This window comes from Nicotiana attenuata, chromosome 10, assembly GCF_001879085.1.
Source record: "Nicotiana attenuata strain UT chromosome 10, NIATTr2, whole genome shotgun sequence".
Classification (NCBI taxonomy): domain Eukaryota; kingdom Viridiplantae; phylum Streptophyta; class Magnoliopsida; order Solanales; family Solanaceae; genus Nicotiana; species Nicotiana attenuata.
This window is the reverse complement of record NC_031998.1, coordinates 33,986,533-33,996,449: the sequence shown is the minus strand read 5'-3', so window position 1 is coordinate 33,996,449 and position 9,917 is coordinate 33,986,533.

Genomic DNA, 9,917 nt, shown 5'->3' with positions numbered 1-9,917 from the left:
TCATGGCTAAACACTGATTCTGAAAAAAAAATCCAGAAAAAATAATTTTTTTTATGGACAAACGGGTCCTAAAATGCACTTTATTAATAATTATATTTTGGCAGCAATCCTGAATACCGTTCACCCAAAAATTTAGGGACCAAACTCGATTTTGTCCACTACAGTAATAGAAATGATATGCTTATTTTTCAGCGCCCAAACAACTTAATGGGCTCCATTTGCTCTCCATTATTGAAGTTAATCTTTCTAATTTTCTCAAAAAGTGTAGCTTTTCTCATGTTTAATTATAAAGTGAAGAACAAAGACATCGACAACTATCATCATATCCTCGTATTTTCTCAAGGAACAAGGTAGGCCATATTTTAGGAGAAAAAGTGATTTTGGAATCCTAATCTGAGTTCAACTAGAAAACCAGCAGGAAACTTAAAAAAATAAAAAATAAAAAATAAAAAATAAAAAAAGGTATTGTACGAAGATTTTTCTATTACATGTATAGTACAAGAGAAGAGGGAAATCTAGTTGGACAACAGTGTCAAGTGGCTAATGAACTCAAGCTTGAGACACTACTGCTCAAATTGTGACTTCTTGATCAATGGATTAATTTCGTGACAACATTAGTAATCTCTTATTTAATACCTGCACGGTATAGCAAATCACGATGTACGAATGTTATTATTAGTCCTTAATCCTTAGTTTAGATCTCTTAATAGTCTAGCTATATTAAAGGTCCATCATATCTTAGCATTTAGAGGCGGATCTAGAATTAGTTCTATGGATTCAACATTAAACTTATGGGTTCATATCTACTATTTATTGAAATATAGTGATTTTTACACATAAATTCATATTCCGCATCAAAAGTATTGGGTTCAGTTGAACTCAGTGGTTGTATGGTGCATCATGTTAGGTGTTTGTCCTGATTTTCTTACCATATTTAATTTTTCTATCTCTTGAAGGAAAGGACAATATATTTACCATAATTGACTTTTTCTTCTTTTATAAGAAAATTATAAATCTCTCATATTTGGCTAGTCCTTTTTCTTGGAGGAAAATATTTGTACTTCTATAAATTAAGGATCTTTCTTTCTCATTCAGCACCATCCACAATATTGCCATAAGAGGTTTGAGTTTGTTTAGGAGGAGAACTTTTTGGGACAAGTGTTATTGTGTTACTTGTGTTTGCCTCTCCGTGAGGTTGTTCCCTCGATATTTTGTAGTCTCTTTTATATAGTGGATTGCTCATCTCCATAGGTGGATGTACGTCAATTGACCGAACCACGTTAAATGTTTGTGTCTCTTTTGCTAGATTTATCTTTTATTGTCTGATTTATTGTTGTTCAAGATTTGCTTTACTAGCTTTTGCATGACACCTGATTATTTTGATTCTAACATCTGCCCATGTTAGCAGTGGCCTTAATATGATATGCAAATTCTTGTGTATTATTATTATTTTTTAATAGAAAGCCGCTTGTTGCGCTTTGTGTGCAAATATGAGGAATGATTGTCAATTAGTAGCATATAGTAGAGGCAGGATTTGAAACTATATTTAATATTATAATTCTTTTAAGTTATTGAGTTTTAAATTACTAACTAACATATATTTAGTGAGTTTTTTAGGATAAATATAGGATTTGGACCAAAACCAATTCGGGTGAACCCGCAAGCTAATGCTAACTCCGCCCCTGCTTGACGAGTCTATAGGGGAATGAGAATTTGAGTTTCGAGATGCTAACGAGGGATTTGCTATGTTATAAGGACACTTTACCTACTAAATTATTCTTTTATGTTCTCTAATACTATTGTGTTATTTTCATAATTATAATGTTTTGCCTTCGTTTCCTTTATGTTCCTTAATTTGATAAGCAATAACTTTCTTAATATAGTTCTCCTGTATTTGACTAGTTTTACTAATTAATTATCCAACGTCGTATATTTCTCTTTGTTTTGAAAAGGGAATCTTGAAAATTATTTGAAAATGAAAGAGAGGTTTTTCTAGAAGAAGTAAACTGATATTGGCTACTCTTTCACATAAATTAAACATAGAATGGAATTAAGAAAAATGTCTCTGCTGCTTCTCGGATTATTGTTACTTCATTATTTATGACCCGTCGAATTTCGAAGTCAATACTGTGACTCACCCGACCTATGTAAATAACCCGATATTATTGGTTTTGTTTGATAATTAAAAAATTCGAATCAAGCCGACCTATGTACACCCCTAACTGTGAGTTTTACGACTAATTCGTTTAGAAGCTCTTGTGATAGTTGTAACAAAACTTAACCTTGTACCTTTCACATTAATTTAAGTAATTAAATGAGAAGAAGTATACAACTTTTTCTCTTTATGCTCATTAGCTTTTACATAGAAGTCACGTGACGAAAAGTCAAAATACTATTAAGCGAAGGCCCGAGAACCATTTGAATAGTTAAACTGGCTGGGAAGTGCCTCGATATTAATCATAATTTGTAAACTTGGCCATTAGTAGGTACGGGGATCGTTATCAACTGAATTTTTTTTTTAAGAAAAAGAAAAACATTAATATCTCAACAATATTATCTTGTCCAAAAGCAATAGAAAGTTACAAATGCCTGTATCACATCCATCAGCTGTATAGTATATATGTAGGCGGTGCCATAACTTTCTGGTAAGATCTTATAGATTGGGAAACAAAAAGAGACGTTCGGTGCACAAGATCAGAGACGGATCTAAGGCTTTGACCAGTGAGGCCATTGCTTAAGCCACCAAAATTTGAAGGTCCCAAATTTATTTTAAATTGTTATTTTATTTTTATTATACACTATATAATTTATATAAATAGTTAATATAAACAAAAGTGTTAAAGTATATTTTTGTTACTTGATTGAAGTTATTTTATACAATAAATGTATAAATTATGATAATTTTCTTCCCTCATTAATTAGTATATTTGCTTCACTCTTCAATTTTAATTTTATTCTTTTTATATAGTTATTAAGTTATATAGATCGACAATATAATGAATTTCTTTTACAATGTTCTCTGAAACTAAATAAACACAGAAGCATCCATGCACCCGTCTTCTTTTAATGTAATTCGACATACTATATTAGATTATTTAAAATTAATTTTAGATATTCACTAATAAGTGCTACTTAATAGAATCAACTACAATTATCGTTTAAATTGGCTAGAACGAGTAAATATTTTTGACATCATCAATGCTCAAAACTTAAACTATTACGTTACGTGCGTTTATCTTTTTCTTGTTTGTGATAGACAAATCAAAATTTATATTTTGAGCTCTGCACCGAAACATCCGATTCTATCACTTCAGTTTTTGTGCTCTTCTTCCTGGTTTTTTTTTTTTTTTTTCTTTTTTTGTTTGAAATTTATTTTTTCTGTCTTAAATGATTAATTTGTTATTCAAAAAGCAAATTTTGTTATTAATGCAAATATTTTATAAAATAAATTTAAGGGCCTCTCAATATAATTTCACCTTAGGCCACGAGAGCCATTGATCCATCCCTGCACAAGACATCCACGTTCTCCGAAGAAGGACCGTGCGGAGAACCGCAACCTAAGGGATATGATGTATATAATCTATCCTAATGAAAGTATTAATAATTGCTTTCATGGCTCAGAACCGTGACCTATAGGTCACACAAAAATAACTTTATCGTTGCGCCAAGACTCTCATTCTTTAATTAACATAAATAAAGAAACAAAGGAGGAAAAGTGTAATAAAAAAAGAAGAATAAATCGCACTCACTTTAGATGTTCGAGTCTCTATTGTCTCGTTTCAGTTCATTCAATTTTATTCCAAGAAAAGTGCCAAAAGAGAGATCAAAAAATTGAACCTTATGGACTCAACGGTGTCACTGACTTGCGATAACAAGTGCGTGCCTGAACCAATCAATCCTACTATGATAATTTAAAAAGATAAAACAAACAAATTGTTATAAGCAGTTAAATTATACTAATAGTTGTACAAATTGTCAGTTTATATAACTTAAAAATTCAAAGGATGGAGCTGCACAATTCAACTAGAATATTAAGAACAAGTCGTCCTCCACCGCAGTGAAGATACTCCAAATAAGACCTAGCCTTGTGATGCTAGATTCATCCGAATACAATACTTTTGACGTGAAGTATATAACTATGTGTAAAAATTCACTAAAGTTACAATAAACAATAAATGTGACCCATAATTTTTACCATAAAATAACTTTAATGCAAAAAATTTAAGGTTAAATCATAATTTTAAAGTACCAAATCCTGCAAAGCCAGGAGCTTGATCGAATCACAGAGTTCAATACCGACAACACAAGGGAAACAGACCACGTTGTTAGGAAGGTTCCTTAATTTGGCCAAAGGCCTAAAGGTATTTGGAGTATGTTTGGTCCACAAGCAGGACAGTTACATTCACACATTTATGTGGAGGGGTTAATTAGGCCAACTAGTCTGGCCAAGAACAGGGCACTGAAATGGACAAGTACGTGGCTACTCAAATCTGCCACATATATTGTTTCTCTGATTTACGCATTCTATATTCAAAATTCGCTAAATTCAAAATATCTCAATGGGTATAGGACTCAGAACTCAAGACCTTAATTAAGAGGGAAGAGACTCTATCAATGAATGGAGAAATGCAATATAGTGCACTAAGCTCCCGCAATCTACAGGGTACGGGAAAAATTTGGACCACAAGGGTCTATTGTACACAACCTTACCTTACATTTTTGCAAGAGATGTTTCCATAGCTCAAATCCGTAACCTCCTGATCACATGATAATAATTTTACTAGTTACCCAAAAACCCACCTTCGTGGGAAATGCAATATGCAGATGTGAAATAGGAGCCTGAATCCCTATTTTACACTATCAGGTCACTCAATTAATACATATAGTACATAGGGCTAAGCTTTTCTAAAAGGTAAAATTTATAACCTAACAATGAAACTAAGTGACAAGTGACAACAAATAAAAATTACGTTTATGATAGTGTACAAATTCCTAAATATTGACGATGCATATAATTTAAAATGCATTTATTTTTTGATAAAGAGTTATAAACAGTCAATTTCACAACCTCTCGGTGTTTTCAGCCAATTTTGTAATTTCTCTGAATTGAGCACAACTAGAAAACTTTCATCCATTCTTGAGCAAATGAACAACTCTCAAACCCTATTTCAAATAAATAATTACACTTAAATGATCCTGTTCAAAAAATAGAGACAAATTACAAGAGGAAAATAGGGAGATCAAGAATACAAAACCAAACGCTTAGAACAGAGAGTACAGAGATACTTTCTCTTGAACCTAAAGCAAATAGGGAGAAAGCAAAATCTGAAACGTCCTTCTACATCTACAGCTTGTACTTTTCCTCCACAACAAGGACATGCCCCTGGTGCTACTTTTCTTCCTAGCTCTTTCTCATCTTCTTCACATACACATGAGAATAAATACATCTTCTCTTCTTTTAGTATTTATTTTTCAGCTTCTTCTCACTGCAATTTCTTTCTCCTTAAAATTGAAATAAAAAGGGTGAAATAGTTCTTTTTTCTTGAGGGGTTTTTGCTGGAGCGAGGTGAGAGAGAAAGACAAAAGGGTTTTCAGTGTATACGATGTTTTGTTGAGATTTTTGAGGGGATGAGGGTATGAGAAGTTGTATGGCTTATGTGTGTGTTGTGTATATATAGAAAGCATATACCTCTGTTGTGTACGTATAACAGTGGTCCTATTTCCTTCCAATTTTTATTTATATGTATATATTGTGGGTGGGGGCTGTCCTCGAGGAAAACGGAGAGATTTCGAGAAGATTCGGCGCCCGCAGTTTTAAGAAGCTTCGTGGCTAAGGCTAATTCTCGCATATAGTAAAGCCAAACAGGCAGCAGCCAGTAGTGTGATTTTGTTTTTGTTTTTGTTTTTTTGCTAATAAAACGACATTTTTTTACAAATTGATATGAGAAATTGTGTCGGCTCTGATAAAGGAAGGAGGAGTAGTGTGATACTGTGATTTTGTTGACAAATGGTACGTCAGGTGGTATAAATAAGTTTAATCAAATTGATCTGAGAAATTGATAACCCCCCTACTACCAGTGGCGGAGGCAGGATCTCCACGAAGGGGGTTCAAAATTTTTTTTGTAGCTAGTGGGAATTGAACCCATGACCTTAGGTAAATTTTGAACACCCTTGACCACTAAACTACACTTTTGGATTGTGTTAAGAGTGTTCAAAACTTAATATATAGAGATAAAAAACAGATTTTGCCTTATATATACGGTGTAATTTTTCGGCGAAGGATGTTCGGGTGAACACCCTTGCGCCCCTTAAATCCGCCCCTGCCTACTACATCTATGGTTTGATTTGAAGCAATTTGTGTTGAGTTTATATTTTGGACAAACAAAGAAGTTGGTTTGATTGGGTGTTAATCCAAATGGACTGACTCATAATTATAACTCGATATATATATAATGGTGGTATCCGAATCAGCCTATCAATAAGTGTCTGATAATTCTTCCTCTAACTATAGTTGGTTAAAAAAAAAAGAATTATATATCTGATCATAAATTAAACTTTTATTTTCTGATCGTTACGTCTTTGGCATGTGGTTTTGGGAATTCATTATAAAGCTGTCTGGTCTTTCTATAAAATAAACTCGTGCTATTCATTCAACTAACTAAAGATGGATAAAAGTTACTTCCCCCCATCTCAAACACACTTTGGACAATTGACTTTGTTTTACAATGTTTGTCATTTTAGAAACTATTTTTTTTGAGAACTTCTTTTTATTCCAATTTGTGAAGTGTTCTTGTCACAACTCAAAATTTCAATCATGGGACCGTAATGACGTCTAACATCCACTTGCTATGCAAGCTAATATTAACTAAAGAATTAATTAATTTTAATAATTTTAAAAGCAGGATATTAATAATTAACAACAGAAATACTCTGAATAAGTCGAATCCAAGCAATCTCTCTATGCGCCGCTAGGACCAACACCCGGATCTATACAAGAAGTAGTGACGAGACTATGACAAGACACTCACTATAAACCTGTACGATAATAAATAGAAGACAACAGAAATATAGAGAAAACGAATAAACTCATAATAATGGGACCCAAAGATCAACTAACAGAGGGCCCCAAAATAATAACATCTTGCAATCCTCATGTCACAGTACGGAAGTAGAACACTACAGCTACAAATAGTTACAATACAACATAACCCGTTGTGGCGTGCAACTCTATCCCAGTATCCTTTCAATATCTGTTGCGGCGTGCAACCCGATCCCATCATCACATCATTTCATTTCTGTTGCGGCACGCAACCCGTTTCCTATATTAATTCACCATCATTAACAACTCAACACAACCAATTCCGGAATCTCAACACAAAAGGTACTAAAGCGTATAAAACAACAAGGAACAACTAGCATAAACAAAGAACAACCAATATCTCATATTCACAAACCTCGACAAATCATTAACGCAAGAATAGCCAAAGGACCCACAAAATTGGATATAGCAAAATAAAAGTGCAACAAGTAAGGTAAAGACAACAAAAGCAAGTAAAGACATGAAACAATGAAGATATACAATTTAGACAAGTAGGAACATATAACAGGCAGGCAAATATTGCTCACGGGATGAGCAAGCCAAAACGGGTAACAACTAAACGACAGATAATGAATAAGGAATGATTTACAAAAAAAGACATGTAGCAATCAAAGCATGTAACGAGATATATCATAGAATAAATGATGACATAAAGGTAAATAATCCAACCCGCATGCTTTACCCCATGACAACACATATACACTCGTCACCTTGTATATACACAGTTCACATAGCAAATAAACCAAACAAGCCCTAATTCCTCAAGTCATGGTTGAACACGACACTTACCTCTTTTCGCAACCAAATCAATAATCAATCATTGCTTTTCCTTTCGAACAAACCTCCAAACCAACCGAAACAAACCAATTATCCATCAAACAATTTAAAATAAGCTTTAGAAACTACCCACGAATAAAAAACGTTCAATATTTAGCTAAACTGAAAAAGTCAACAAAAGTCAAGCCTGGGCCCACTTAGCTGAAATCCGAGATTCGAACTAAATCTCGATTACCCATTCACTCCCGAGCCCGGTTATGTGATTTGTCTCAAAATTCGACCTCAATTTTATGTCTAAATCTCAATTTTATAAAATTCCTAAGTTCTACCCAAAGCCCTAATTTTTACCTTGAACTTCATAGATTTGATATTAAAAATTCGTGAAAAGTAGTTGAAATTGATTGAAAACTAGTTAAACGTGCATACCAATGAATTTGGGAAGATAACGCTCTCAAGAAATCGCCTCTATAGTGTCTAGGATTGAAAAATAGTATAAAATGAGCTAAGTCCCGTAATGTTTTATACTTTAATACCACACAAGAGGGGGAGAGGGGTGATTTTTGTGGTGTCCAATTTTCGCGTGCACTGGTTTGTAGAAGGACTATGTGTTCCTTAATCTACTATTGCAGAATAAATAATGCAGAAAGTAAAGAACACAAGTATTTTTTACGTAAAAAACACCCAGCTCAAAAGGTGAAAAAATCACGACCTATTTCCCAGTAGAATTTTTTCCAAAACTTCACTACAACTCTGAGCCAAAACAACAATGTTTACAAACTCTTGCAAACCTAAGGATTATGTCGAACCCTTGTAGCAACCAGTCATAGGCTGTTGCGACAGTTTCAAGTTAACTCTAACTTGAACAATACAGCTCAAAGTACCTAGTACAAATGCTTCTAAAGAAAGCTGAAAGGTACAACTCAAAAGCCCTATTACAATCGAACTAGAATAAAAGACAGACACATGTAACTGGTTCTTCTATCTGGTTCATGTAGCTTCAGGTTCGCACTCTTGAAACACATAGGAATTACTTGAAAAATGCCTTGCTATTTTGCTCTTAGTTCTAGCTTAACTTCAGCGTGTGTGCGTCACCTGTAAAAGACAACACAATTGATATATATAGAGTTAGAAGGATTAGGATTAACTAGAAATCTTATGCTTTACTCTTCCTTGGTGGAAGAGTTCTAGTTAACTTTAATGTATAACTTTTTCCTTGTCTAGGATAGAATTCTCTTCAAGTAAGGAGTCATGCTCCTTGTCAATTATGCAATATTTTTATTCAGGGAATATAAAAAATAATCACTATTACTTATCCCTTGCACATGTATGCCTTGTGCTTGAATCTGACCGTGATCTGTGTATACTGTCCATGAACCTGGTTCACATATGTTCCTTTGTCAATCATCAAAACCAAAATCACGTAGGTCAACAAATTTCCCCTTTTTGATGATTACAAACTTTGTGCATTTCGGAAGCATGGAACAAGTTTCAACTCAGCTCTACATCAAACATAATGTTAGAACACTTTCAATTTAAAATTACAAATTATCAAGGACCAGGTTCATTAGGTTATAAATCAGATCTTACTCATGGCCATTGAGGCTACTTCAAATGCAATCGTGGATTCAATTTTCTCTTATAAATCTAAGTATATTAGCCATCTAAGAAATATCAACAAACAATTAGAGCATAAACAGTGAATTTCATTGATAAGATTCTTCCACAAAGCATAGAAAAATAAAAGCACTAGACCATGAGCAAAAAGAAAAGAGAGATATCCCACTTGGATCACTGGTTACACACTGGGATAGGAAAGGTTTAGGACTGGAAAGGACCAGGTTCATGGTTTTTGGCCTGAAGCATCTTCAACATGTCTTCAAGAATGCCCTCATTCTTCTCTTTCTCCTTTGCAAGCCCATTCTTGAGAGAGTCCCTCTCAGTTTCCGCTTCAGCTAGCCTCTTCCTCAACCTTTCAGTCTCGGCATCCTTAGCCCCATTCTCCTGCTCCAATGCTCTCACTTTGTTGTTCTTGGGCACCCTC